At 34.0% G+C, this 27,774-nt stretch overlaps 1 protein-coding gene across 6 annotated transcripts in view; it reads left to right on the plus strand.

Moving 5' to 3' along the window:
• LOC307174847 (uncharacterized protein) overlaps positions 1-27,774 on the plus strand; it is a 615,960-nt gene that overhangs the window by 131,939 nt on the left and 456,247 nt on the right. For 5 of the 6 annotated variants that reach the window (XR_013824176.1, XR_013824177.1, XR_013824178.1 and 2 more), the window contains one exon: positions 18,677-18,715. The gene's annotated coding sequence lies outside the window, so the exon portion shown is untranslated. Of the gene's footprint in view, positions 1-18,664; positions 18,716-27,774 lie in introns of those variants that run through there. The other variant, XR_013824179.1, reaches the window with a different exon arrangement.

Genomic DNA, 27,774 nt, shown 5'->3' on the forward strand with positions numbered 1-27,774 from the left:
TCCCTCTCTTTCTTTCTTTCTCTTTCTCTCCCTTCCTCCCTCCCTCCATTCCGTCCTTCCTTCCTTCCTTTTTGTCTCTCTTCCACTCAAATATAAAATTTGAGTGAGCAATTGTTCTGTCTGCTTCATTCTCTGTTCCTCTTACCTCAAGGACTAGGACAGTGTCTGCTACATAGTAGATGCTCTATAATTACTTGTTATATGACTTTTCATAAAAAGAAGTCCAAAGGTAGGCAGTTTTACTTTGGCAAAGTCAGCAGCTCCACAACAAATTCAGATTTTTTTCCCATCTTGTTGCTTTGCCATTCTCAACAACTTTATTCCTTGAGGCTATAAATTGACCTGAGTCACCTAACGTCCTCATACATTATTGTTCAAAAACTTAAAATAAGAAGGAAAAAAAGGCCTTTGTGCTAGCTCCATTTAAAACTGAAGAAAACTTTCCTCAAAGCCCCATTTCTCAGAATTCTTCCTCTCTTAGTTAATTGACCAGATTGTTTCACATTCTCCTCTTTAAATTAAACACTCATAAGGAAATTGCCATCTTTGATCCAGAGCAGGGTTCAGTAAACTATGGTTCACGGACCAAATGTAACCTGCTGCCTGTTTTTGTATAGCCTGTAAGAATGTTTTTAATAATGTAAACGGTTGAAAAAAATTTTTAAGTATAGTATTTCATGATATTTGAAAATTACAGAACTTCAAATTTGATTATTTGTTGTAGGTTGAATTGTATCTCCCAGAAGGTATGTTGAAGTCCCAACCCCTATACTACGAATGTAACCTTATTTGGAAATAGTGTCTTTACATATGTAATTAGTTAAGATGAGATCATACTGAATTAGGGTTGGTCCTAGTTTCAGTGACTTGTTTTCTTGTAACAAGAGTGAGTTTTGGAGACACAGACACACACAGAGGGATGAGAGCGATGTGAAGGTGGAGGCAGAGATGAGAGTGATGCGGCCACAAGTGCAAGGATGCCAAGGACCACAAAGTAAACACCAGAAGCTAGGAGAGAGGCAATGAAGGATTCTTCCCAAGAGCCTTCAAAGGAGCCAGGACTTGCTAGCACTTTAAGTTCAGAGGTCTAGCCTCCAGAACTGTGAAAGAATAAATGTATGTTTAAACCACCCAGTGAGTGGTAATCTGTTGAAGCAGCCCCAAAAAACTAATACAATATCCTTACATAAAGTCTTACTGGAACCCGTGCTCACTCATTTACCTATTGTATGTGGCAGATTTGATTAATAATGACAGAAATAGTCTGGCCTGCAAGGCTAAAATACTTACTTTCTGACCCTTTCCAGAAAAAAGCGTGCAGACCCTTGGTTTCATGTTTAGCACTCTGATTCATCCCTTGGGTCTGGGGACCACCTTTCTTGGGACACTCAAATGGGAAGAACAAATTCGGTGTTATATTAGGTTTGGAGAACAAGTTGAGGGGTTAGTGTATATGCAAATAGCAGACTATCTGCAGAATATCTTACAAATAACAAGCATGATATGTATTTCTACTGCTACAAAAATTACCTCTGGATTAATAATTTGTATATATTTTCTCAGAATTCTTCCTACTTTTATAGTTATAAATTATTTTTTATAGCACTACATACACGAAAAATATAATGCTTCTCTTTGGCCCATGTGGAAATTGTGAAAAAGTAGGAAATTTGAATAATGTTGATTAAAGGTGATTGCAGAAGCAAAGCTTAAGCCTGTTTCTAGAGATACAGGAGGTCCAAGATCCTGCTTCTTGACTCATGTCATTTCTAATCATTTCACTGAGACCTAGCAGCCACAGCACAAATTCTGGAATGTGATATCAGTTACCTGAAGAATGAAATACCATGAATGAGGTATTTGCTTCAGGCACTTACTCTAGGACTGACCAGCAATTGGGAATATAGTAGAGATGGGCAGCCTGCCAAGCCTGGGGATCACTACAAGGCTTCTCCAAATAGGTGGATGTTCAGAGAGATTATCCTTTCCCAATTATAGGCACTGTGACATGGAACAGAGTTTCCAGGTGCTGTTCCTGCCATTAGTTTCCTTCATTAAAACAACTAGCAAGTGCAGTAAAATTGTATTTAAAGTTTACCCACTAATTTTAAAAGAAATCATGGTTCTTTAAAGGCAATAACAAACGAAAGAAAAAAATGGCCTCCCAAATTGAACCGTTATCCTGAGTCAATTCTCCATGAATCTGTGGCATTTCGACAGGTCCAGATGTTAAGAGGCAATGTGCCCTGGAACTGTCTTTTCAGGAACATTTATGGAGACATAAAGGCTCTGGAGAGACAGAAGTAGGAAATTCTTCTTCAGAAAATCTATATGCGTTCCTGAATCCATTAAGATAATGACAGTGATTTCCTCTAGAGAGATTTAGAGGCACCCTCCCTGGAGACCTTTGCTTGTATTCCAGGACAATGTATGGAATCTAAAAAAAAAAAAAAACAGGCTCTGAAGAACCTAGGGGCAGGACAGGAATAAAGACACAGACGTAGAGAATGGACTCGAGGACAAAGGGAGGGGGAAGGGTAAGCTGGGATGAAGTGAGAGAGTGGCATGAACATACATACACTACAAATGTAAAATAGATAGCTAGTGGGAAGCAGCCTCATAGCACAGGAAGATCAGCTCGGTGCTTTGTGACCACCTAGAGGGGTGGGATATGGAGGGTGGGAGGGAGACGCAAGAGGGAGGAGATATGGGGATATATGTATGTGTATAGCTGATTTACTTTGTTATAAAGCAGAAACTAACACACCATTGTAAAGCAATTATACTCCAATAAAGATGTTAAAAAATAAAAAAAAATTTTTTTAAAAATCTCTCTTTCTCCAGAAAAGAGGATGGGCAGGTGTGGATGGGTTTGTCAGTAGCCCCTTTATAAGATCAGAGTCTATGAAACTTAGGCTTCCCCACCTGTCAGTCACCCTCACTGTGTGTGCAGTTCCTCACCAAGGCACGCTGTAAGAACTGGGGCTCAGGGAACCCACACTACATTATTCTGTCTGCTTCTCTTGCTGCATGTAATAAGTTGTCTTTGTCTCTAACTCAGAGGTTTCCAGTTTTATGTGTAAATACAGAATTTGTGGTAGGCTGGCTTGCATAGTGTAAAATTTTGGAACTTTCACAATAACTGACTTTATTTTATAAGTTATATTTTCTGACTTAAAGAATAAAGTGTGTTCACATGTTCATTGAAGAAAATTTGGAAAATTAAATAAATAAAAATTACAATTAAAAAAATTACTCCAAACCCTTTTATTCTTTTCCTTCCATCTTCTTTGGTTATAGAATTTTTATTTGCCATGGTTTATAAAATTTACATTGTGTTTTATAAGTTTTACAAAAGCTTAACATGGAATCCCTTATTTATTAAATAGATTTGTTAGTCACCAGACATACTCTTGCTTATTTTTCCTTTTTATTTTTATATATTATTTTTTCTTTCTTATTCATTTCTTCCTTGTCTGGAATCCATTTTTAGAAGAATGTTTGTTAATTTGAAAATATTGTCTTTGCATTCCAGTGTCATATTTGCAGTTTAATTATTTCCTGGATCATACTTTTCTTCCCCTGAAGACATTACAGGCATGATTTTAATGTCGCTTAGAGAACAGTGTTGTTGTGCAGAAGCCTATGGTCAACCTGATTGTTTAGATGACAAAGGATTATTTCTTTTCCTTTGTCCTCCAGGATTTTAACTAAGATAGAGCTTGTTGTTGATAATAATTCTATTAACTTATACATAGACATCATACAACTTTTCAATATAGTGAAGAACTTTTTTTCTGGAAGGTTTTTAAAAATTATATGTTTGTATAGTTTTCTTTTTCTATTCTCTCATTCTCTTCATCGGAAACACTAATTAAGAAATATTGATGCTCAAACATCACATTTAACAGCGATTATTTTCTCTATAAGCCTTTTTAACAGTACAATCCTTCCCAAATCATTTTGCCCATTTTTTAAAGTCCACTTTTCCACCTTTGTCATTGTTTTTAGCATTACTTGTTCTCATTAAGCTGCTTCTGGTATGGAACACTTCTTTGATAATTTACCTTTCTCTCTAATTTCTTTTCCCAAACACTGCCATCTCTTGTTTCACCTTTTTATGTTGCCTTATGCTCTTTTCCTCAGTACTGAAATACGTGTTTCTTTACTGAGTTACTTAATGCAGAGTGAAGTGTAGTTACACTTTTTATTTGCTTAGCTTAGTTGCAACTTTTTTTGGGGGACGGGGGGCAGGGGTTGAGCATTCTTCATCTGACTTATTTTTTCCTGATTCTTTCACCTTCGTTCCTTTAGTACACTATTCCATGATGCCAGATAAGGTTCAGGAAAGTCTCATTACCAACTGGAACTGCTGTCCCTATTATGCCAACAAGAAATAGTTGGATTTACCTCTTAGTCTGCATCACCTCTTTCGGAAAAGTGATCTGCCAGTTCTCTTTGAGTTCAGGAATCCACAGTGTTTGTTCTTCCCACATCAAGAGGATGTAAATTGCATTTGTGAATACTTATAATTTAGGATTATAGCTGATAGTTACATTCTTATTTCTTATTCTCTTTGTTGTCTGGAGGTGATTTTCAGGGAAGAAGAAAATTAAGTCTTTTATTACGACCGTAGAACATTTATTTTATAACTGGCTACCCAGAAGAGCTCTTTTTCTTTGTGTAGTGATTTTCCATTGATTGTCTATAACTTTTCCAGTAGATAATCATCTGAAAATAATGACACATTTAGCATCCCTTTTACAAAGTTATACTATATAGTGTCTCTAAAATGCATACAAAAATGATTGATATTTTATCTTCAATTTATGATACAGTTTCCAGGAATTCTTAGCAACTAAAATCATAGTTTGACTGTAACTATATATATACGTCAAAGCTTCTATATTATTGGAACTTTCGATTTATATTTATGTTTATTCTTCTCTAGAAAATATATCTTCCCCACAAAGAATCCACTTTATATTTACATGTGTTCAATCATTGTAATTAGTGGTACACCATTAATAATTCATGCTCTGTGCAGAATAAGTATAATAAGATACTGACATTTACTGTCTAAACCTGTTGTGCTTGGAAATGCCTTGCATTACACTGTGTACCATGACCCAGTGATTTCACCAAAAGAGAAAAAAAGATAAAAGCTTTTAGTTTTTAAACTTAGCTACATAAATGGATAGAGAGCTTTGAAAATATGACACAGCAATGTTTTATTCTAGGGATTCTGAGACCCTTGACATATTAAACATTCTATATCTGATTTATGGTGCTTTCATTTATATTGCAGAAGGATACACCAACCACTTAACATGATATAGTATAGTTATATTTTCTATAAAAGTCACTCCATTATCAAGGCTGTTAAAATATCCATTGACGGTGGTAATTTACTTCTTTGAATAAAGTGAATTAAGTTCAATAAATCATATTTTTTCCTTGATGAGCTCTGAGGTTTTGTTTATTTGGTTTTATTTATATATCTCTCAATGTCTTTAAATTATCTATTGAATATAGTATCCCCAGCTAGTGTAAGTACACCTTACTTTTTTCCAGTAAATTATTTTATCATAAAGAATCTACAACTACTTTGACTCTACAAATTTCAAGCAAGAAAAATCTAGTATTTATCCTCTTAAAACTTACCTCTTTTGAAGCATTTGTATTAATTGCCTGAATTTTTAAAAAATACATAATTTTATATTTTATGAATTGAAATAATTGGAGGTGGTCAAACATCCACCAGAATTTCATCTACTTTGATAATCCATAATGTTAATCTAAGTATCTGATAAACTTTATGCAACCTCAATTTAGTTACTGCCTCAGCCCACTGTGGAAATATACTCTTCATATTGTATTTTCTGCCATAGATCAAACTAAAGACTAATAAAAGGTGTCACAGTCTAGGGTCTTGATATCTCCAAGTAATTATTTGGGGGAAAAGTCCTTAGAAAAAACTTAATTCAAAAATTGCTTTACAGATTAGGAGGCACTTTTGGTTCTAGAGTGATAAGAAATGTAAAATTTTCAGAATATAATTATGATAAAAATATATTTTATAAATATAAGTATATATATCACTTGGGCTTAATATTTTTTGCATTTCATTATGAAAATTTTCAAGCATAATGTACATTATACAATGTATAAGGACTATAACTGCTCTAGGGTCTACCCATGGCTATTAAATTTAAATTGATTGTAATTAAATAATATTTAGTTCTGAAGTCACACTAGATGCATTTCAAGTGCTGAATGGCCACAGGTGGCTAGTGTCTACTCTATTAGGCAGCACATTTTTACCATTATAGAATGTACTATTGAGCAGCCCTGTTCCCATTTGGTATTGTAATTTTTAGCTTAAGTTGTTCTAGTACAGGTGTAATGGCATTTCATTGTATTAATAGTTTAATCTGCATTTCTCTGATGAGACATGATATTCAACACTTTTCCATGTGCTTATTGACAATCTATATAACTTCCTCTGTGAAGTGCTGGTTCAATTCCATTACCTCTCTTTTTATTGGATAGTTTATCTTTTATCATTGAATTGTGAGTTCTCTTTATATCCCAGATACAATACTTTTGGTAGATATATTTATTGTTAATATTTTCTCTTATATTTGGCTTCTCTATTAATTTTATTAATTTTACATCTTAATGAATACAATTTTAAATTTTTGATTAAATATAATTAAGCATTTAAAAATTTTGTGGTTATTGCTATCTGTGACTTTTTTAAGAAAATGCTGCCTACACTCATGTCACAAAGACATTTACCAATTTCTTCTAGAGTCTTTATAGTTTTAACTTTTATAATGTAGGTTGGTGATGTATCTCAAATTGGTTTTTAGGTATGGTATGAGATACACAGCATGTATCATTTTTTTATCCATATAAATATACAGTTTTTCTAACATCATTAGTTGAAAGTACTTTCCTTTGCTCATAGGGTTGCTTTGGATCAGTTAAAACATTAAAAATTGAAGAAGTGTGAGCCTACGTTTGGGTCCTCTATTTTCTCTCATTCTTCTAATTTTCTATAATTATGTCACTACACATACAGTTTTAAAATTGTATTTCTATAATAACTCTTAAGGTAATGGGATATAAGTTCTTCATTGTTGTAGAATTTTCTGAAATATGTCTTAGGCATCTGGTGATTATATTTTTTTCTCCATTCATTAATTCAGTGAATTTTATTAATTGATTTTCAAATGATAAACCAAGCTCATATTACTAGTAGAAAGGCTACTTGGTTTAGAATGTATTGTCAAGTACATATAGATAGATTTGACTTGCTTATACTTGATTAAGAAATATATTTTCAATAAGAATATTAGTCTTTAATATTTTTTTAGAATTTTGTCCGTTTTTGGTGCTGTATTTGTGCTGGCCTCATAATATTTTCTACCCCTCTATTTTCTTGAAGAGTTTGCATCAGATTGATGTGATTTTTTTTTTAATTGCATGACAGAATTTACATGTAAAACCATCTACACCTGAAATTTTCATCGTAGGGAGATTCTTTAAAATAATTATAAATAAAAATTTCTTAATACATACAAGGGCATGGCATCTGGAAAGCAGACTCTTAAATAGACTTACTGTGTAGAGAGTTTATTTGTGAAAGCCGTTAGTATCAATTCCTGTGGAAGGGAGCTGGAAAAAATAAAACAAACAAACAAAAAAAAGTTGGGGTATAGAAGTGAAGACCTGACCTCAACCTCAGCTTACACACAGAAAGTTCTGGAATTAAAATAGCTTGTTAGAGTTGTCCCACCTTAGGCCAAAATGGCAGAGCCATCCCTGCTAACCCCCTGATAATTGATCATTGGATAAGGGCCTTCTGAGCAAGGGCTGAGCCTTGAGTGGAATGACTCTCTGAAGCTGAAACAACTATTAGAGGAGCTGAAGATTGAAGGTTGTTGGGTGACAGTACTTTTAGCAGTATGGACAGTGCATCTCTGTTTATATCACAGAAGCTATTTAGATTTTCTGTTCCATCTTGTTTCACTTTAGTAAGTTGTGTTTTCAAGCACTTTGCTCATCTTATTTAAGCTGTAGAATTTAATAGTCCCTAATCATATATTTAGTGTCTATAGAACATTGATTTAATTTAACATGTAACAAAATCCATATCTGATATTGATAATTTGTTTTCTCTCACTTTTTTGTAATTTAACACAGTACTAAATCTAAGAAAATGCTAAAATATTTTTTTAATTTAGATGTATGTGATCAACATAAAATTTGCTAATAATTATATGAATGTACTGTTCCCAGAAGAAGAATACAATTGGTCACCAAATGTTTAATATGTTCCTGTAGCTCAAAGTAGTAAAGGTCGCATGAATTAAAACAGTTTAACAACATCATATTTTATTTACTATATTGGCAAAAAATAGTTTGGTTATATCAAATGTTAGTGAGGGTTTGGAGGAAAATGAACACTTGCACAGTCTTGGTGGTGCTATAAATTTGTTAAGCTTTCTTGGTGAGTAATTTGACTATGTCTTTTTGGAAGAGGAGAAAGTTGAGAGGATCATAAAGTTTAGTTAATTGTCACCAACAATTATTCTTTTCTTTTCTTTGTTACAATCAATCTAGACCCTATGAGACTTCTTACGTATTTAGCATGTTCTGAACTAAATTAGTAAATTATCCAGTTAGTGCTTTAAGTTGTTCTCTACTTTCACTTTGTAATTCTTTTTATAGAGTAAATAAAATATGGAATGTCCCCATTAAGTGTTGATTAGAAAGCTAATCTTTTAATGCTTTGTGACTTTTTAAAAAATGATTAATGCCATTCTTAACATCAATAGCAAATTGTTATCTCTCATTGTTTATTCTGGCAAGTAAAAAACTACCAAATATTGGTATCCATTCGTAATTGTTGGCACATAAATTCCTTCCCTCATTACTGTCTCCTACCTTTCTACGACTGTTGCCAAGTTTCCATTGTTTAGGATCATTATCACATAACAAACACATGTGTTTTAATTTCAAAACTAAATTTTGGCTGCCAAATGTATTATTTAATAACTAACATAACTTTAGAGTAAGAGAAGAGCCATCAGTTACATTTTTAAAACATTAAGCCTGAATTAGTTTTTAAGCTTAAAATATTTGCTCAACTGCCCCCTTTGAGTTCAACTATCCAAGGCTGTGGAAGCAATTCATGCATCTTGCCAGTAAAAATTTCTGAGTTAGAATAAAACGTAGAATTGATATATTGAAGGTTGGGCTTCAATTGGTGATATCTAAAGTTGTTACTAAAATAATTGCCAATATTTCATTCAACTTATTTTAGGCTTTTCTTCATGGGCCAGAAGAGGAACCAGGTGAACCATTAAATGTTGTCTTATAATTCTATATCTTGTATTTTGACATCTGCAAGGAGATTTTTTTTCCTTCTTCCAGGATTGCTCATGATATTAGATGTGGGAATTGAGTAAATATTTGTTGTTGTTGCTCTTATATTGAAAGTAGATTTTAGGATCTAATTTATCAAAATGTCAACTGTGCTCTTTCTGGATAACTTTGCTTAAACAATATTCTTATCAATATTAAATTTTAACATGAAATAAACTAATCTATAGATCTTTGGCTTTTAGGCCAACATGCATCTTCAGAGGGACTCTGGAAAACATTGTAAATGGGCAACCTAATAAAAAAATGGAAAAATCCAGAAATGTTAGCAGCTGAATACCTGAAATATCAAGGTCTTTTCTTGACCAATTGGGGTGGGAAAAAAAATCATTGAAAAGTAACTCCAGCAGGACGAGGTGGGGTAACTAATGCCAGGCTTTCCAGGCAGGGTGGGCTGGGAACTACCCTCAGCTACAACTCTGAATTAATTCCCCCCACCTGGGCAGTAGCATGGGAACCCTCCACGTGGTTCTGGCTTTTATCAGGAGGCCGTAAGCCCCTCCCACCCACCTCTCAGCTCCTGTGCTGTTGGCTGTACAGCTTCCAGGTGTCCACTCCTTGGGTGAGACGCAGCTAGGAGATGCTCTTCTCAGCTCCTTGCCTGGGTGGGCAAGTCAGGCTCTAGGGCTGGCAGAAATCCTCGTTTGAGGGTCCCACCGAGTTCCCCGGTAAGAGTACTGCAGCTGAACGGAGCAGCTGCTTGGGACTACTGCTCGGGCGCTGCAGAAAGCCTTCTTGGAATCTGACATGTTATTACTTTGGGACCGTTGGCCAGCTGCTCCTGACTTGGACACATAAAGGCTCAGACTGTCCCAGTCTGAACTGAAGGGAACCAACACTTTTAGCATATCTTTCAACACCATGAATGCAAGGTATTTCAGTGAAGAGTATCAGGAGGACATCTACAAATCCCAGACTGGCATGTGCAAGTTCTGAGGAATGGTGGAATGACCCAATGTATCTGGGAGACATTTGGAGACAGCTGAGACAAAGCTACAACAGAGCAGTGGCTGACACCCAACTCATAGCCCATCTTCTCCAGCTGTGTGGCTGACAGGGTCTCTGTGCTCTGGTCAGCTGTCAGGCCTGAGCCTCTGAGGTGTGAGAGCCAAATTCAGGACATTGGTCCACCAGAGACCTTCTGGCCCCACGTAATGTCAACTGGCAAGAGGTCTCCCAGAGACCTCCATCTCAATGCTAAGACCCAGCTCCATTCAACAACCACCAAGCTACAGTGCTGGACACCCCATGCCAAACAACTAGCAAGACAGGAACACAAACCCACCCATTAGCAGAGAGGCTGCCTAAAATCATACTAAGTTCACAGACACCCTAAAACAGACCACTGGACATGGCCCTGCAACCAGAAAGACAAGATCCAGCCTCATCTACCAGAACACAGGCACCAGTCCCCTCCACCAGGAAGACTATACAACCCACTGAACAAACCTTACTCACTGGGGGCAGGCAAAAAACAACAGTAACTATGAACCTGCAGCCTGTGAAAAGGAGACCGCAAACATAGTAAGTTAAGCAAAATGAGAAGACAGAGAAATACACAGCAGATGAAGGAGCAAGATAAAAGCCCACCAGACCAAACAAATGAAGAAGAAATAGGTAGTCTACCTGAAAAAGAATTCAGAGAAATGATAGTAAAGATGATCCAAAATCTTGGAAATAGAATGAAGAAAATACAAGAAACATTTAACAAGGACCTGGAAGAGCTAAAAAGCAAACAAACAATGATGAACAACACAATAATGAAATTAAAATTTCTCTAGAAGGAATCAATATTAGAGTAATGGAGGCAAGGAACAGATAAGTGACCTGGAAGATAAAATAGTGGAAATAACTACTGCAGAGCAGAATAAAGAAAAAAGAATGAAAAGAATTGAGGACAGTCACAGTGACCTCTGGGACAACATTAAATGTGCCAACATTCAAATTATAGGGGTCCCAGAAGAAAAGAAAAAGAAAGGGACTGAGAAAATATTTGAAGACATTATAGTTGAAAACTTCCCTAATATGGGAAAGTAAATAGTCAGTCAAGTCTGGGAAGTACAGAGACTCCCATAAAGGAAAATCCAAGGAGAAACATGCCAAGACACGTATTAATCAAACTATCAAAAATTAAATACAATGAAAAAATATTAAAAGCAGAAAGGGAAAAGCAACAAATAACATACAAGGGAACCCCCTTGTATGTTATTAGCATACAAGGTTAACAGCTGATCTTTCAGCAGAAACTATGCAAGCCAAAAGGGAGTAGTAGGACATATTTAAAGTGATGAAAAGGAGATACTTACAACCCAGATTACTCTACCCAGCAAGGATCTCATTCAGATTTGACGGAGAAATTAAAACCTTTAGAGACAAGCAAAAACTAAGAGAATTCAGCACAACCAAACCAGCTCTACAACAAATGCTAAAGGAACTTCTCTAGGCAGGAAACACAAGAGAAGGAAAAGACATACAATAACAAACCCAAAACAATTAAGAAAATGGTAATAGGAACATACATATTGATAATTACCTTAAATGTAAATGGATTAAATGCTCCAACCAAAAGACACAGACAGGCTGAATGGATACAAAAATAAGACCCATGTATATGCTCTCTACAAGAGACTCACTTCAGACCTAGGGACACATACAGACTGAAAGTGAGGGGTTGGAAAAAGATATTCCATACAAATGGAAATCAAAAGAAAGCTGGAGTAGCAATTTTCATATCAGACAAAACAGACTTTAAAATAGAGACTATAACAAGAGACAGAGAAGGACACTACATAATGATCAAGGGATCAATACAAGAAGAATATATAACAATTGTAAATATTTATGCACCCAACATAGGAGCACCTCAGTACATAAGACAAATGCTAAGAGCCATAAAACGGGAAATCGACAGTAACAATAATAGCAGGGGACTTTAACACCCCACTTTCACCAATGGACAGATCATCCAAAATGAAAATAAGTAAGGAAACACAAGCTTTAAATGATACATTAAACAAGATGGACATAATTGATATTCATAGGACATTCCATACAAAAACAACAAAATACACTTTCTTCTAAAGTGCTCATGGACCATTCTCCAGGATAGATCATATCTTGGTTCACAAATCAAGCCTCCGCTAATTTTAAAAAATTGAAATCTTATCAAGTATCTTTTCTGACCACAACACTAGGAGACCAGATATGAATTACAGGGAAAAAAACTGTAAAATATACAAACACATGGAGACTAAACAATACACTACTTAATAACCAAGAGATCACTGGAGAAATCAGAGAGGAAATCAAAAAATACTTGGAGACAAATGACAGTGAAAACACGACGACCCAAAACCTATGGGATGCAGCAAAAGCAGTTCTAAGAAGGAAGTTTATAGCAATACAAGCCTACCTCAAGAAACAAGAGACACCTCAAATAAACAACCTAACTTTACACCTACAGCAATTAGAGAAAGAAAAACAAAAAAACCCCAGTGTTAGCAGGAGGAAAGAAATTATAAAGATCAGATCAAAAATAAATGAAAAAGAAATGAAGGAAACGATAGCAAAGGTCAATAAACTAAAAGCTGGTTCTTTGAGAAAATAAACAAAATTGATAAACCATTAGCCAGACTCATCAAGAAAAAAAAGGGAGAAAAGTCAAATCAGTAGAATTAAAAGTGAAAAAGGAGAAGTAACAACTGATACTGCAGAAATACAGAGGATCATGAGAGATTACTACAAGCAACTATATGCCAATAAAATGGACAACCTGGAAGAAATGGACAACTTCTTAGAAAAGCAAACCTCCCGAGACTCAACCAGGAAGAAATAGAAAATATAAACAGACAAATCACAAGCACTGAAATTAAAACTGTGATTAAAAATCTTCCAACAAACAGAAGCCCAGGACCAAATGACTTCACAGGCCAATGTTTGAATTCTATCAAACATTTCGAGAAGACTTAATGCTTATCCTTCTCAAACTCTTCCAAAATATAGCAGAGGGAGGACCACTCCCAAACTCATTCTGCGAGGCCACCATCACCCTGGTACCAAAACCAGACAAAGATGTCACAAAGAAAGAAAACTACAGGCCAATATCACTGATGAACATAGATGCAAAAATCCTCAACAGAATACTAGCAAACAGAATCCAACAGCACATTAAAAGGATCATACACAATGATCAAGTGGGCTTTATCCCAGGAATACAAGGATTCTTCAATATATGCAAATCAATCAATGTGATACACCATATTAACAAATTTAAGGAGAAAAGCCATATGATCATCTCAATAGATGCAGAAAAAGCTTTCAACAAAATTCAACACCCGTTTATGATAAAAACCCTGCAGAAAGTAGGCATAGAGGGAAGTTACCTCAACATAATAAAGGCCATATATGACAAACCAACAGCCAACATTGTTCTCAATGGTGAAAAACTGAAACCATTTCCACTAACATCAGGAACAAGACAAGGTTGCCCACTCTCACCACTATTATTCAACATAGATTTGGAAGTTTTAGCCACAGCAATCAGAGAAGAAAAAGAAATAAAAAGAATCCAAATCAGAAAAGAAGAAGTAAAATTGTCACTCTTTGCAGATGACTTAATACTATACATTAGAGAATCCTAAAGATGCTACTAGAAAACTATCAGAGCTAATCAATGAGTTTGGTAAAGTTGCAGGATACAAAATTAATGCACAGAAATTTCTTGCATTCTTATACACTAATGTTGAAAGATCTGAAAGGGAAATTAAGGAAACACTCCCATTTACCATTGCAACAAAGAGAATAAAATACCTAGGAATAAGCCTACCTAAGGAGACAAAAGACCTGTATGCAGAAAACTATAAGACACTGATGAAAGAAATTAAAGATGATAAAAATAGATGGAGAGATACACCATGTTCTTGGATTGGAAGAATCAACATTGTGAAAATGACTATACCACCCAAAGCAATCTACAGATTCAGTGCAATCCCTATCAAACTATCAATGGCATTTTTCACAGAACTAGAACAAAAAATTTCACAATTTATTTGGAAACACAAAAGACCCTGAATAGCCAAAGTAACCTTGAGAAAGAAAAACGGTGCTGGAGGAATCAGGCTCCCTGACTTCAGACAATACTACAAAGCTACAGTAATCAAAACAGTATGGTACTGGCACAAAAATAGAAATATAGATCAATGGAACAGGATAGAAAGCCCAGAGATAAACCCACGCACCTATGGTCAACTAATCTATGACAAAGGAGATAAAGATATACAATGGAGAAAAGACAGCTTCTTCAATAAGTGGTGCTGGGAAAACAGGACAGCTACATGTAAAAGAGTGAAATTAGAACAGTTCCTAACACCATACACAAAAATAAACTCAAAATGGACTATTAAAGACGTAAATGTAAGACAGACACTATAAAACTCTTAAAGGAAAACATAGGCACAACAGTCTATGACATCAATCACAGCAAGATCCTTTTTGAACCACCTCCTAGAGAAATGGAAATAAAAACAAAAATAAACAAATGGGACCTAATGAAACTTAAAAGCTTTTGCACAGCAAAGAAAACCATAAACAAGACCAAAAGACAACCCTCAGAATGGGAAAAAATATTTGCAAATGAAGCAACTGACAAAGGATTAATCTCCAAATATACAAGCAGTTCATGCAGTGCAATATCTAAAAAAAATACAATCCAAAAATGGGTGGAAAACCTAAATAGACATTTCTCCAAAGAAGATATACAGATTGCCAACAAACACATGAAAGGATGCTCAATATCACAAATCATTAGAGAAATGCAAATCAAAACGCCCATGAGGTATCACCTCACACCGGTCAGAATGGCCATCATCAAAAAGTTTACAAACAATAAATGCTGGAGAGCATGTGGAGAAAAGGGAACCCTCTTGCACTGTTGGTGGGAATGTAAACTGATACAGCCACTATGGAGAACAGTATGGAGGTTCCTTAAAAAACTAAAAATAGAACTACCATATGACCTAGCAATCCCACTACTGGTTATATAACCTGAGAAAACCATAATTCAAACAGTCATGTACCACAATGCAGCCCTATTTACAATAGCCAGGACATGGAAGCAACCTAAGTGTCCATCAACAAATGAATGGATAAAGAAGATTTGGCACATATATACAATGGAATGTTACTCAGCCATAAAAAGAAACGAATTTGAATTATTTGTTGTCAGGTGGATGGACCTAGAGTCTGTCATACAGAGTGAAGTAAGTCAGAAAGAGAAAAATAAATACCGTATGCTAACACATATATATGGCATCTTAAAAAAGAAAAAATGATTTTGAAGAACCTATGGGCAGGACAGGAATAAAGATGCAGACGTGGAGAGTGGACTTGATGACATGGGGAGGGGAAGGGGTGGGCTGGGAAAAGGTGAGAGAGTGGCATGGACATATATATACACTCTCAGATGTAAAATAGATAGCTAGTGGGAAGCAACTCCATAGCACAGGGAGATCAGCTCGGTGCTTTGTGACCACCTAGAGTGGTGGGATAGGGAGGGTGGGAGAGAGACGCAAGAGGGAGGGGGTATAGTGATATGTATATACATATGTCTGATTCACTTTGTTATACAGCAGAAGCTAATGCACCATTGTAGAGCAATTTTACTCCAATAAAGATGCTGAAAAAAAAAAAAAAAAGAAAGAAATGTAACTCCAATATCTGAGAGGGATTTGGGAATTGGAACCTGACAACACTGGAAAGTCATAATATCTGCAGGAATATAGGCAAAAATGAGGAGCCTATGCTTTTCTTCAAATGGATTTCTAAGATGAAATTCAATAATGTTTCTTTATTTTATACATTAAAATACATCTGGATTTAATAACCGTTCATAAAGGGTAGTATTGCATATTGGTTCACATTTTGATATAAAACAGACCCTGATATAAGCCCAGCTGCGCCACTAATCTGGCTATTAAATTTAATTCTTGTAAGGCTACTTTGTCTAAATCTCAGTTTTCTCATCTGTAAAATTGCAATTGTAACATATATCCATGGGTTGATGAGAAAAAAAAATCAGTTTAGAAATTCAAGTCAAAAACCAGAGTGAATGCTCTAATTTTTCAGCTGGAAATTTGTTCAGTAAAACAGAGTGTGCTACAGCGGTGGGTTCTAATCAGACTCAAGAAAGTAAACAGTGACAGTCACCATCTGGGATAAAAGTGGTAGCCTCCAGAATTATAACATTAAATTTTGATGAAGCATTTTACAGTGTAAAGTATTACGATCTCTTTCTAGACATCCTCCACATTACCCCTTAGTGAAATGATGTGAGATTCCTATGCTGTTTGTCTACTATTACAGTGATGGAAACAGAAAATGTAGGTATAGATTAGAAAAAAGTCTCTCAAAATGATTCTGAACTCTGCCTAACGTATTTTATTTATGCCTACTGAATACATCCTGATTTATTATAGTACAGGAGGAAAAAATAGGATGTGCTTTGATAAGGTCAAGATAAACTAAATTTGTATAAGACAATTCCAGATTACTAAAGTATAGTAACATGTGTATTATGCAGGTGAGTAAAATATAGCCTTTGTCCATACTTAAACAATAGTAAACAAAACAAATAAACAAAACATTCATTTGCCAGATAGTTTTATAGTCCAAATTAAATTCATTGTTTCAAACTAGGATGATGTAAATCAACTACCTCATCTGAAAGTCTCCTCCTGCCAATTTAACTTTCTCAGTATTCCAGCAATTAGAGCATAGTATTAGCTAATCCCATGTGCAAGAGACGTGAAACTGCACCTTCATTGTTGTGTTCTTTGCTTAGTTTAATTTTTCAGAAATTTTAATATCTGGCATTTGTTATTCAGCTAGATCTACTAATTATTCTCTAACAATTTTCAAAGCACTGATAGTTCTAAGCAAATGTATTCAGAGAGCACCTGGAAAACCCAAACCAACCTATGATCACAGATTTTATCCGGAGTTGCTTTTAGAAATTTTAAAGCTTTATCTTGTATATTTAAGTTTCTATTTTCAGAAATTTTTTGTGTATATATTAAGATAAGGGAATAAGTTTATTTTTTCTGTACATGGTTATCTAGTTATCCCAGGACCATTTTATGGAAGATTTTCCTTTCACCATTGAATTTCCTTGACATCTTTTTCAAAAATTAATTGACGAAAAACCTAAGGATTAATTTCTTGATTTTTGATTTGTATATGCCTGTTATTAACACTAAAACTGTACTCTCTGGATTATGGTTCTTTATACTAAGTTTTGAACTATATCTGAAATCAGGCAGTGAAGGTCATTTAGCTTTGTTCTTTTTCTAAATTTCTTTCATCTTGGTCATTTTCATTTCTGTGTTAATTTTATGATTAGATTTTTATTTTCAATTTAAAAATACCCTGTTTAGATTTAGTTAAGAATCTTATAGAGTGTCTAGATGATTGGGGATAATTATCATCTTAAATTATATAGTTTTTCTGTGCATTAACAATAAATGTCTCCTTTTTAAGCTAGAGATTCTTTATATTTTCTCAGCAACGTTTTAGAGAATTTTAGTGTACCAGTCTTCCCTTTCTCATGTTCAGTTTATTTACTGGTATTTTATTCTTTTTGGTGCTATTTTAATTGAATTATTTTCTTTATTTTTGGATGGATCACATTGATCATATTGATCACTATTGATTATTTTATATAAATTTATTTTATTTATTTATTTTTGACTGCATTGGGTCTTCTTTACTACGCGTGGGCCTTCTGTAGTTGGGTGAGCGGGGTCTACTGTTTGTTGTGGTGCAGGGACTTATTGCAGTGGCTTCTCTTATTGCAGAGCATGAGCTCTAGGCACACGGGCTTCAGTGGTTGTGGCACGTGGGCTCAGCAGTTGTGGCCTGCAGACTCTAGAGCACAGGCTCAGTAGTTGTGGTGCACGGGCTAAGTTGCTCCGTGGCATGTGGGATCTTCCCGGACCAGGGCTTGAACCCGTGTCCCCTGCATTGGCAGGCAGATTCTTAACCACTGCGCCACCAGGGAAGCCCCTCTATTGATTTTTATATAGGTCATGAATCCTTAGATCCTGCTAAATTCATTTATTAGTTCTAGTAGTTATTATCTAGACCCCACAGGACTTTCTACACAAAAGAGCAAGAGGTCTATGATTAAAGAGGTATTTTTTCTTATCTTATCTTTCAACTTCTTTTCCAGAGATATTGCAATGATACAGTAAAACACTGAAAAGAACTGGTGAGTACAGACATATTTGTTATGTTTAAGGGAAAATAATTCAGTCTTTGAGTGATAAGTAATATGTTAGCTGTAGGATTTTCATATCTGTTCTTTATCATATTAAGGACACTTCTCTCAATTCCTAATTTATGGTGAGTGAATAATGAATTTTTTCAAATGCTTCTTCTGAATCTATTCAGATACTCATGTTGTTTAGTCCCTTATTCTATTAATATGGTATATTATGTGAATTGGTTTTTGATTGTTCAACTTATGTGTCATTTCTGAAATATATCCCACTTGGCTGTGGTTGTGTAATCCTTCTTTTTTTTTTTCTTAATTGGATTTGCTAGTATTTTTTTAAGGATTGTGCATCTACGTTCATGAGTTTGTAGGTCTGTAAGTTCACTGGCTTTGTTATCAGGGTAACACTGACCTTATAGCATAAGTTGGGAAGTATTCCCTGATCCTGTATTTTCTGAAAGAGTTTGTGTAGGACTGGTATTGCTTATTCTTTAAATATTTGATAGAGCTGACTACTGACATCACATGGGGCTGTTTTTTCCTACATTAAAAATGTATCTGAATTCCAATTTAATGCATTTTGTTTTCATAGGTCTATTATGATTCCTTCATTAATATTGAGTCATTCTTGCTAATTTGTGTCTTTCTTGGACTTCATCCATTTCATTTTAGTTGTATCATTTGTTAGTGAAATGTTGTTCATATCATTATATCATAATCTCTTTAATTTCTGTAGAATTGCTTGTGATGTGCTCTCTTCTACTTCTGAGTTTTGTAAATTTGCATATCCTGTTTCTCCCTTTTCTTTTTTCTTTTTTTTTTTTTTGGTCAGTCTAGCTAAAGATTTATCAAAGTCCTTGTTCTTTTTAAAGAGCCAACCTTAGATTTTATTGATTTTTCTATATTTTTTTGGTTTCTTTTCTAGCCTATTGATTTCTGCTTTGATACTTATTATCTTCTTTCCTTCTGCTTGCTTTGGGTTTCATTTGTTCTTCTTTTTGTAGTTTTATTAGCAAATGCTTACATTATATATTTTTAAATGTTCTTATTTTCCAATACATTTATTTTTCTAAAATATGTATTTTAAGCCAAATTTTCCCTCAGTGGTTGACTATAGCTGTATCCCATACATTTTGATATTTTGTGTTTTCATTTCATTCAATTAAAATATTTTCTAATTTCCATTAGGATTTCTTCTTTGGAGGATAATATATTTAGAGATGAGTTATTTTAATCTTTAAATATCTGAAGTAGCACAAATTTCTACGAGCAGTTAAATTTTAATTTATATCCATTGGTATATATTAGACTGATTTCAGTTTTGTTTTTTTTTTTTGAGAATTGTTGTATGGCCTAGTATATGTTTTATCCTCATAAATGTTCTAAGCATTCTTCTCTTAATGAATGAAATGTTCTATAAATATCAGTTTTGTCAAGTTGTTTGATAATATCATTCAAGTATTTTTATACAAAATAAAATAAAAATGATTAACATATGAATACATATATTAAAAAATGTATACAGAAAAGATTATAGTAACTTTGTTCATAACAGCCATAACTTGAACATAATTCAAATGTTCATCACCAAAAGAATGGACAAAATTGTTGGTATATTTATAAAATGGAATGCTGCTCAGCACTAAAAATAATGAATACTGTCTGATTCATTCAGCCACATGAATGAATCTTCAAAACATTATGCTGAACAAAGGAAATCATACACAAGAGTGCACACTGTATTATAACATTTATATGATAATTCTAGACCAGACAATCTAATCTATAGTGGTAGAAATCAGAGCAGTGCTTGATATGAAGGTCAGACTGACTGCAAGTGGCACAGACAATTTTCTTTGGTCATGAAAAAGGAATATACAGTGCTTGGAGTATTGGTTAATGAGAAGTATATATTTGTCACAGCTAATCAAATTGTATAAAGATACGTGCATCTCAACTAGAGTGTGTACTTTCATTACACATATACACATAATTGTACAGAATATTGCTTGCTTTTTGTTACATAAAATTTTGTCACACTTTGCCCCAAACTCTACTGAACACCTATAATGATCTGAATATAAATTTCAGTATGCTAACATAGTAAGTGTAAGAATTTAAATTAGATGAAGAGATGCATAAAGGGAGGAGTAAAGAGAACAAACATGAAAAGAGAAATTAGGAACCAAAATAGATTCACTTGCTTACTTCTCTAGGAATTTAGTTTTTTCGAAAAGCAATTCTTTTGAGGATATGAACATAGGCTATAGTAGGGTAGCTTCCATTTCTGACGAACAGTAGCCTCTCATACTGTATTCTATTCTATAGGTAATATTGATCAAAGAACTGCTTTATTTTATCCTAACATATTTACTTCTTGATTGCCCTACTTAAAATGATTAAAATAGAGGAAGTCTTCTGTGGAACAAATGGAGATGAGTTTGAGTATAACACTTTCTTTTAGTGTGGTTGACAAACCTTTTAGCTTCCTGAACATTTATTAGTGCTTTGAATTTTGACTTCACACAGCATGTCAAGGTGAGATAACTAGCAGTTCGCTTGATTTTATCTGATAGAAAAAAATAAGTCATATCAACATTTTTCAAATGCTGTACACTAAAATGTAATTCTATAAGCAGCCCTAGGGTAACATTCGAGTAGAAAAAGTAAAGAATGCATTTTCAATTATTAAGGACCCCAACACATAAAATTTAAGAGGAAAAATCAAATTTCTCACAAAGTAATAAGTCAATATATAAATAATATAACAATGAGATGTTTTCATTAAATCAACAAATATTTATTGGTTAGCTTCCCTTTTCCAGGTTCCGTTCTGAGGATATAAGAAGTTAAAATAAAATGCGTGAAGCATCTTCCTTGCACTCGGGGAGTTTATTCTTTGCAATGTCATTATATCCACTATGTGCGACTATGGGTCCTGTTACAAAAATATCTGCAATATGAGGCAGTATATAAAATGATACATATATGAGGTAGCAAATGCTATGTTCTGTGAGAAAGGAGAGGCAAAGCACTTCCTGCTTTTGTGATGAGAGTAGATTTTACAGAGCTGATAGAATGTGTTTCTTTGTCAAGTAGGGATGCTCTCCAGATGAAACATGCTCACAAACTCTATCCAATGTCAAAATATTCAGTTTACATTTGCCAAATAGTTGTTACCCCAATATCTCTTATTACACCCTATACCTGACACCCAGCTTCCCTAGTTCTACCTTTGGAACTAAAATTTCCCAAGTTCTGTACATGAAAATGTTAATGCATGGAAAGCAGGAATTTCTGTGACATGGCTCCAGTACCCTGGTCTTTGGCCATTCTTATTAGAGCATATCTTTCAAGTACCACTTGTTAAATATTTTGAATAGAACTTCTGCCTTGTAGGGTTTTAACAATGCACATTAATCCAAGTAGTTGAAATAATGGAATTCCAAGAAAAGTGATAATATGACTAAATGCCTGGGTGTCGTTTCATATTGGAGAGGGATAGTAAGGGAAATTATTTACAGATTTACCTATTGTAAAAGTAAATTGGTGTCATCCTGCAGAGGGAAAAAGTACAAGGCCAAGGAATTTGGATAAACTAACCCTCATACTGAAGATAAATTTATTTTCTAACTTTGAAGAAAGATGATAATAGTAATACTACAGGAAGATCAATTTCATGAAGGCAAAATAATTTATTGAAAAGTGTTCATTGCAAACTGATGTAATTCTCCTATCTATCTAGGCTAAGAATTGCTTTGTTTGAAAGCTTCAGCAAAACATATCTAAGGATATACTCATGTAGGTGAATATATCTTTGTATATGTTGTAAAGGTGAAGAAATAGTGGATGAGTACATATTTGTGTATGTAGGTGTATTTGAGTGAAATCACTGCCGTTTTCTCAGAGAGCAGACTAAGACTCGGTATGGGTGTTTTATGGTAGAAATTATACATATTATAATATGAAAGAAATTGTCAAACGAACTTACTATATTTGTAGGTAGTAGTATTGGTGTTGCAAGTTTTAAATTTTATAAATTTCAACTTCTTTTTCTTTTCTTTCATGGTTTAGCCTATTGGCATTGTATATAAGGCTTGTAACCCAACAGAAGGTCACAAAGATTTTCTCCCAAGATTTTTTTTCCTAATTGTTTATTTTTAAATTGTATATTGTATATCAAAGTCTAGATCCATTTTAAGTTAAATTTTATATGAGTGTGAGATATAGATCGAGATTCATGTTTTACATATGGTGGTCAGTTATTTCAGCACCATATGTTAAAGGACTATTCTTTGTCCATTCCTTTTTCTGTGCATATTTGTCAAAATTATTCATCATACTGGTGGAGATCTATTTTTTTTCTTAATTAATTTATTTTTGGCTGTATTGGGTCTTCATTGCTGTGTGCAGGCCTTCTCTAGTTGCGGCGAGCAGGGGCTTCTCACTGCAGTGGCTTCTCTTGTTGCAGAGCACGGGCTCTAGGCATGCGGACTTCAGAAGTTGTGGCACGTGGGCTCAGTAGTTGTGCTTCGTGGGCTCTAGAGCACAGGCTCAGTAGCTGTGGCGCATGGACTTATCTGTTCCACAGCATGTGGATTTTCCTGAACCAGGGCTCAAACCCGTGTCCCCTTCCTTGGCAGGTGGATTCTTAACCACTGTGCCACCAGGGAAGTCCCGGAGGTCTATTTCTCGATGTTGTATTCTGTTCCATGGGTTTATATGGCTATCAGTACCAAACTGTACCTTTTTATATAGTAATGTAATATATTGGTCGCTCCCCAAAGCCTTCAAAATGATGTATTTTACATATTTTATCTACAATTTATCATTGCTATCAGGTAGGAGGGTTAGTCCAACCAAGCTAATCGGTGACTACATGCCAAACCATCAGTAGACTTAACTTTACTTAATGTTCAGTGAAAACTATTAAAGGACATTCAATGATGACATGATATGTTGTCATGGTGCCGTTTAAAAGTTATTGAGATATGAGAAACATGTCCTTAAGCTTCCAAACGCATGCTTTAATGCAAGTTTAAATAGTATTCAGTAGTTAAAGATAGCACGTCTTTAAGCCTTAAAGGCATGAATAAACCACTTTGCGAAAAAAAGAAAGTCCTTGATTTTATAAATTATTCAAGTTGCAAGTACGTATAAATTAAAATGTGTTATTTTAGTAATTTCAACAAAGTGGAAATTTTAGCCCTTGTTGTTTTGGATTCTTGTGTTCTATTTTGGATTTTTGAGATATACACTGTATTCTACTTAAAGAAGACTTTGCATCTGTTAGGTGTTCTATACTAATAGTGTTCTCACTTACGGGGATTTTCACATACATAAATCAACAGAAAGTACCCATTTTAGTTAAGTCTATAAAGAAGGAAGAAAATATCTAACTGTGGCTCTAAAATTTCACAAACAAAAGAGCCATTCATTTTAAATCAGTTTTTGTTTTTTCCACAGCACATTCTAATATGCATTTAGATGTCATTTTATTCTGAGATTTTTTTGGATTTGGAAGTTAAGTTAATCTACATTTTGAATAGTATACTGGTTTGAAATATATAAAGTAAGCTTAACAATAGGATATAACATAAAAAATAACTCAAATGCATTTTGTTGTAGCAAAATTATCCCCAAATGTAAGTCTCTTTTCATTATCTGCAATCATAATATCTTCCTTATTCAAAATATACTATATATTTGAAACCATTTCAAATGATAGTACTATAGTACTACCATTTCTTGTAATATCCATTTTAAACTCATTATAAATACATATAGATGAAAGGAGAGTGTTTTCAACAAATGATGCTGAAAAAACCGGATATCCATACACAAAAGAATAGAGGTGGAATGAACCCTTACACCATATACAATAATATATTTAACTCAAAAGTAAATGAAATCAAAAATAGATTAAACCTAAGTGTAAGACCTAAAACTATAAAACCCTTTGGTCTTTATAGGGGAAAAAAGATTCATGACGCTGTAATTGTCAATGAGTTATTAAATGTGACATCAAAAACACAGACATCAGAAGGAAAAATAGGTATATTGGACTAGTTAAAATTTTTTAAAAAACTTTTTGTGCATCAAAGAATGCTATGAACCTAGTGAAAAGGCAACCCACAAAATGGAAGAAAATATTTGTAAATTATATACCTGATAAGGGGTTAATATCCCAAATATATTAATATAAGGAATTCCTACAACTCAACAACATAAAAGCAAACAACTTGGTTAAAAAATGGGCAAAGGACTTGCATAGGTATTTCTCCAAAGATATACAAATGGCCAATGAGCACATGAAAAGATATTCAACATCACCAATCATTAGGGAAATGAAAATCAAATCCCCAATGAGATACCACTTCACGTCCATTGGGATGGCTATTGTAAAACAAACAACAAAAACAAAAAGCCAAAAATTATCAAGTGTTGGTAAGATGTGGAGAAATTGGAACCTTTGTGCTTTGCTGGTGGGAATGTAAAATAGTGCAACCACTATGAAAATGTTTGGCAGTTTCTGAAAAAATTTAAAACAGAATTGCCATATGATCCAACAATTCCAGTTCTTGGTATATATCCAACAGTACTGAAAGGAGAAACGTAAAAAGTTACTTGTACGCCCATCTTTATAGCAGCATAATTCATAATTGCCAAAAGGTGGAAATAATCCATGTCCATTGATGTGTGAATAGATAAACAAAATGTGATATATACAAATAGTGGAGTATTATTCAACCTTAAAAAAGAAGGAAATTCTGACATATGCTACAACATGGTTGGACATTAACATTATTCTAAGTGAAATAAGGCAGTCATAAAGGACAAATACTGTATGAATCCGTTTATATAAAGTACCCATAGTAGTCAGATTCATAGAGATAGAAGAATAGTTGGCAGGGGCTGGGAGGAGGAAGGAATAGGGAGTTATTGTTTAATGGATATGGAGTTTCAATTTGGGAAGATAAAGTTCTAGAGATGGATGTGGTGATGGTAGCCCAATAATATAAATATGCTCAATATTGATGAAGTGTACACTTAAAAATAGTTAAAATAATATTTTTATGTTATCTGTTTTGCCACAATAAAATATACACATAGAAATACTAAACCAGCAAAATCCCAGATATAATTCAGCCCCCCCCCCACTTTCTTGAACTCCTCTCACACAAAAGTTTTTAAAAAGACTTAAAATCAGTTTAAATCTATATTTCAATATAAAAATCAAGGATGACAATTGTGAGAGGATATATATCCAGAAATTCTGAGTGGGACTCCGTCAGCCATTAAGTTTGCATTCTTTTCTGTTCTTATTACAAAAAGAAAAAAGTCAAGTTCAAATTCAAATTTTTATCTTAGGGAAACCGATCTTTAAGGTTTATCACTCCTACCCACTTTTTTATGTTTTTCTAGGAATCCCTAGTAGATTAACATACTTCTACAAATCCACACTCAGCCAGCCTTCTAGTTTTATTCTTTATTAAGTCAAGTTGACCTAGACCTTTTTATACATGTCTTCCTTCAGGTTGTTGCCATTGTACTCAACAATAAATTACCACATGGGGCAAAACTTACTTCTTAATACATTACACTAGTAGAGAAACCAAACTGTGAATGTACATAAAGACATAAGATTTTACATGTAAAGCTGTGACTTTACACAAGATTTCACCAGAGCATCCAGAGAAAAGTGACACCTTACCTATACAGGAAAATCAATTCAAATAACAGTGAATTCTTATTAGAAATCATGTAGATCAGAAAGAAGTGGCAGAATATCTTTTAAGTGCTGAATGAAAAAGGACGGAGCCCTTAAACTGGAAAGGCACACTGAATTTGAGGCAAAGAAGGAAGGGAGGGAGGGAGGGAGGGAGGGATAGGAAAGCCTAGTATATCTTGCCAATTGTTTTTTCGTTAGAATCTAGTAAGCACATTGATTTTATTAGCCCATTTCTAATTTGGATAGGGTCTGAACAGTCTCAAGAGCTAGTTTGCCTAAGACTTAAGGCTTTTAGATTGTTTTAAAATGCCTGACATTTTAGACATGTACTTAATCATTACTATTTAATTTAGTTTTATTTTATTGTATTATTATATTCATATACAAAATTAATATTTAAAGCCACATAATTCTAAAAGATATTATTAAAAAAGCAATTTTACATCCTATTCCCATCTACTGGCAACTGTTTAGTTCTTCAGAGGTACTTTCAACTTTCTTCCCTGATTCTATTGGTATTATTTTCAATGTGTAAGTAAACTGCTTATATTATTACCTAATGATTTTTTTTTAAGTTTTAGACTGTTGAGGATTTAGCTTTTTTCCCCATCTTCTTCCTTTTATATACACATGCACACTTCTAGTTTCCCTTGGTTAGATCAGTATTAATTTTTTCCATTCTTATTACCATATAATCCCACTGTTTAGAACTAAGCCAGGTTGTATACCATTATGGTTTGAATTGTATCCTCCCAAAGATATGTAGAAGTCCTAACTCCCAGTTCCTTGGAATATAACCTTATTTGAAAATAGGGTCTTTGCAGTTGTGGTCAAGTTAAGATGAGCTCATTAGGATAAATATGTGAAGATATGTTCATTAACTAGATGAGAAGAATCCTTTCACAATGTAGACATTTATCAAATCATCATGTTGTACATTTTAAATGTATTACAATTTTATTTGTCAAGTGTGCCTAATGTAGTTGAAAAATAATATGCTGTGCTTTGGAGGGAATAAAAATTGTGATTTGTATGCATAAATCATAGATAAATTGACTTTATAGTTATCTTTTGTGGAATTTATTCTCAGGAAGTGATTATGGATATACACAAAGATTTAGTTAAACTTGTTATCGTAGGATTGCTTACAGTGGATAAAAATGAGGAAATAATCTAATTCAGATGGAAATAAACTGTTACGTACATATAATGAATTTATGAAAATTTGACATGGAAATATATCTGGGATATATTTGGTAAGTAAATCAGTTTAAAGAAAACAGTAAAATCAACTATCAGTTATAGAATAATATGCCAAAAA

This window comes from Stenella coeruleoalba (genome assembly GCF_951394435.1).
Source record: "Stenella coeruleoalba genome assembly, chromosome: 16".
NCBI classification, from domain to species: domain Eukaryota; kingdom Metazoa; phylum Chordata; class Mammalia; order Artiodactyla; family Delphinidae; genus Stenella; species Stenella coeruleoalba.